General features: G+C 32.4%; 1 long non-coding RNA gene across 1 annotated transcript; it reads left to right on the top strand.

Annotated features, from left to right (window-relative positions):
* Positions 1-2,351: 2,351 nt before the first annotated feature.
* Positions 2,352-3,298, top strand: LOC311283274. Its single transcript, XR_014626044.1, has 4 exons — positions 2,352-2,441; positions 2,622-2,748; positions 2,850-3,064; positions 3,146-3,298. It is a non-coding gene; the product is annotated as an uncharacterized lncRNA (long non-coding RNA).
* Positions 3,299-4,352: the final 1,054 nt, after the last annotated feature.

The raw sequence follows: 4,352 nt of genomic DNA, 5'->3' as shown, positions 1-4,352 counted from the left end.
ATTTGTAAGTTGATCCTGTTTTTATGACTTTTAAATAAAAACATCTCAGCCAAATTTTATATCTCGTCTTTATACCACGTTTATCATTTAATAATAACAATAAATAAATAAATAAAATAATCAATTAATAATTGAATTTAAAGTAGCATTAAATAAGGGTGGAGTTACTAAATGTTTTATACTCTAATCAACTAAACTGAATCAAGCTAAGGCAACTAAATAAATGTTAAATAAACTTATACATGTATACAAGTATAGATTTTACTGAATAGCCCTTTTATCTTTTGTTTAGTTAATTATAGTCATCACTTGATAGTAAAGGTCTCTTTTACTCACTTTTTTTTTTTTTAAATATTCAAGTCCTCCTTACTCACAGGTTCACTGTGTACATTGTGTGCACTCTTCTCCAAGCTCAAAACAATCGGTGGCCAGGATTTTCCTGAGGGAAGCAGCACATCTTCCCGACTGTACTGAAGGATCCGCAGTACATCTGCTTTCAGCCAGGAGCCATCTCAGATCAGTGGAGCGTTTACATTTAATCAGATCATTAATATAGGCTTAAGTTTAAATTGTGTGTGTTTGTGTTAATTCTCCATATCTTATCCTTTAGTGTTGTGCAAGATGCAACATCTGTTGATTGTGGGATAACAAATCCTTTTCGATCTCATGGCTTAAAGTCTGTGTAAATGCTTCAATAGATTGACTTTGTAGTAATAAAAACATGCATATAAATTCATTATAGTTTTACAAAGTTTAATAAAGCCCAATATAATCAGCTTGCAAAAAAATAAATAAAAAAAATCTCCAAAATACCTGTAGATAATTAATTTTGTCTTAATTTTTATATATTCTTCTAATGATACTGAAAACATATTTGTCAAGTTTCCAGACATGACTGAATCTATTGCAGTCAAATTGAAGGAAAGAGACAATATTATTTGCCTATTTTAATATAGTTTATATACTTCTATAAAGAGACACTTAAAGACTTGTATAAAGGGACGTGCATTGTATAACTATCGTATACACAAACCATTTGTACTTGGATCCTGATGATTGCCGCTTGCAGCTATATTTGTAGCCTATTTACTATTAAAATGGAATCTTAAAATGCATATAATAATCTATTATATGTAAAGATTAGAAAGGTCTTATACTTTCTAAGCAATTTTATATTATTGTATTGGAGCAGTTCTCATATTACTCTCTTTAGGATGGCTCACTTACACTATAGCAAGGTTCATTTGTGAGTCACTTTGAATAATGTCTGCTAAATCAGTAAATGTAAATGTAAAGATTGCATCTGTGCAAATTTGCCTGCAGACCCTTTTTAACATCTGAACATTTTCATTGCAAATACAATAACAATATTTGATGACTGGTGATAAATTAAGACTGGATGGAAGCCTATCAGTTTGTCTGGATCATCTGAGGCTCTGCTCTCCTTTGTCACTCATTCTAACGGCCATCAAGGCATATTGCGATACGACTCGCAAGTGAATGTTTCCTTACAGGGTCTATTCAAATGATAAGTAAATCAGGAATGATGGTTCTGATGGGAAGATAAAGACTATTTAACGTCCGTCTCTCGCAGCCCTCACTACATGATCATCAACCCAGGTAAAGCCTTCTTTCTTTCACGGCTAAGTACTTTTTTGATACATACTTCAATTATGGATTACGTTATATAATTAAATAGCTTAGCATTCAATGTAAAATTATGTCTTGCTTCTGTTTTGAACTTGATCTTTTTTAGTGGACAATTTAGCACACATTTTAAGAACAGACTATTTTGTGTTGTTGTTTACATATTTTATATTTAAAATTATTATTATTTTTTTTTTATTATTGTTAAAAAACATTCTACATTCAAAGCAATATTGAACTTGAATTTAAATAATATTTTGTGATGGAATCAATTTTTCTTAGAAATAAGAGGCTTGACGAATACAATGGCAGCTATGTGTGTGGACTTTTAACTTTATATAATTCATATAAAAATCTTGAATAAACTGGAATAAAAATCTTTGTTTTCAGTCCAATAATTTACCTGTGTGTGTCTATAGCTAAATCTGTCATAAGAATAGAGATAACTGTAATAGTTTTGATATTAGTTTGTGTGCTAAAGAATTTAATGAATTGTTTTGAAAGCATTGATCTTAGTTTGGTGAAATGGGTAACTTGATCAGGAGCACTGATAGGGAACACAATCTAAATATCCATATCCAAAATATCAGCTATTGCACAACACTGATGTATTTGCATCTCTTTTGAAGATCTTTGCCATAATCGTGTCAAACATATCTAGAGCACAGTAAACATGTCTCAATGAGTTTCTTTTTCATAGGAGCCTATGAAAGATGAAGATGTTGAGCAGGAAGTTTGTTTTGATCACTGTGTTTCTCCAGCTGTGCTTCTCTGTGCATGTTGTTAAAGCTGATGTGAGGATACAAGATTTACACATTTTATACACAACACATTTTTACACATTTACTTCCTATATGTATGGGTTATCAGTGCAGTTATGTGATTTATTTATATATATAAAGAATTATATATATATATATATATATATATATATATATATATATATATATATATAATTTTTATTTTATTCACAGTATCATTTTGGGGACCTGCTGGAATATAAAAGCGAATCAAAACCGGTTTATAGTCACTATGCTGTATATGTTGGTGGTGAGACTGTGAAGGGAAAGGAGGAAGATCAGAACATTTTTGAGATGTTAAGTATGACATCATGTCTTTCAAATTTATTACAAAATCTTTTGAAGACTGTCATACCCACTTTACATTCATTAAGCTTTTAACATTGCATCACTTTTCAACAGGGGATCCACCCGGCTGCCGATTCGATAAAAAAGAAGGTCCTTTTAAAGTGAACAATTATTTAGACGGAGAACAGAAACCACAGAGCAAGGCCGACATGATAAAAACCATTGAATATCTAATGAGTAGCGAAAAGTGTAAAAAATATGATCTTATAAAAGGGAATTGTGAACATATTGCCACAATGGTTCGATATGGTGAATCCTACTGCAATCAGGTATGGCATATAGAGTACGGGTAAAAATCAATAATTAAAAAATACATTCTGATAAATAATGCTCTTATTATATTTGTGTAGATGGGAACCATGGTTGGATTTTTTAAAGGACTGGCAAAGCTGAACACCAAAGGCAATCTAAAACGGCGTGAAGCTTCAGCAGCCGCATGAACATCATCATCCCTTTCTTCTTTTCCTTTAATCTTCCTAACTGTAAAGAAGATCTTAATAAACCTGCAAGAATGTAGTAAATGTGCAGTTTGTCTTAAATGCCTTAAAACCACACTTTGACACATCTATATGTGTAGTTTTGTCTTAAAACATCTAAAACATCTTCGCTCTATTAGAAATTCTCAAAAGGCAGATCATACATTTATAAAAATGTTTTATTAAAAATAGATGTCAGTGCTTAGTACAGCATTAAAGGCAGCCAGGGCATAAAATATGTTATATTAACATCAATCTGAAGAATCTGATTAAGAGATTCATTGAGATTAATTGAAAACATAGGATATATAAATATTAAACACAGAAACGTGACTGACTGTACGTGAAGAGAAGCTCATGATGACTGCATAATCTGAAATGCAGAAGATACACACTTGCGTGCGCACGCACACACACATCTGGTTCGCTATCTTTCTGGGGATTCTCCATAGGTGTAAAGGTTTTTATACTGGACAATCTGTATATTCTGTCCCGTTACACTAACCCGACCCCTAAACCTGCCCATCACACACAACTTTCTGCATCAAAAAAATATAATTCAGTGTGTTTAGTAACCCATTTTCCTCTTGAGGAACCGCTGCTGCTGACTGCCCAAAAAACACATTTTGTTAGATAAATACAAACTCTACATTTCAAAATGCTAAAACTCTTTTTTAGGGAATTTACAGTTAAAGACCCAAGGACCAGATATGATTAAATAAGAAAGGGAGTTAGAAGTGCAGAAAAATTTAAGACAAGAGTAAGAAAATAGTGAAGATAGTTTGCAGTTTCATCAGCTTCAAGACTCACAGGAGTTCGAAGGCCGCTCAGCTTACAGTTCAGTTACACCCTACACCAGGGTCTACGTATACGTCCTTGCTTCAGGTTAAATGATTCTGACTGGCTAAGAAATATAAGAAATAGATAAACGTAGTAAATTTCCACACATGGACTGATAGCACATCTCTATGTATGGCTGATAGCAGGACCTGAGTTGCCCTCCGAGGTCACAAGACTGTGTCTAACCTTACAGAACAAAAATATATGGGAATGGGAATTCAATATATTAACACAATATATT

The sequence above is a fragment of the Rutilus rutilus genome (genome assembly GCF_951802725.1).
Source record: "Rutilus rutilus genome assembly, chromosome: 23".
Lineage (NCBI taxonomy): Eukaryota > Metazoa > Chordata > Actinopteri > Cypriniformes > Leuciscidae > Rutilus > Rutilus rutilus.
This window is presented reverse-complemented; position numbering and strand designations above follow the sequence as displayed.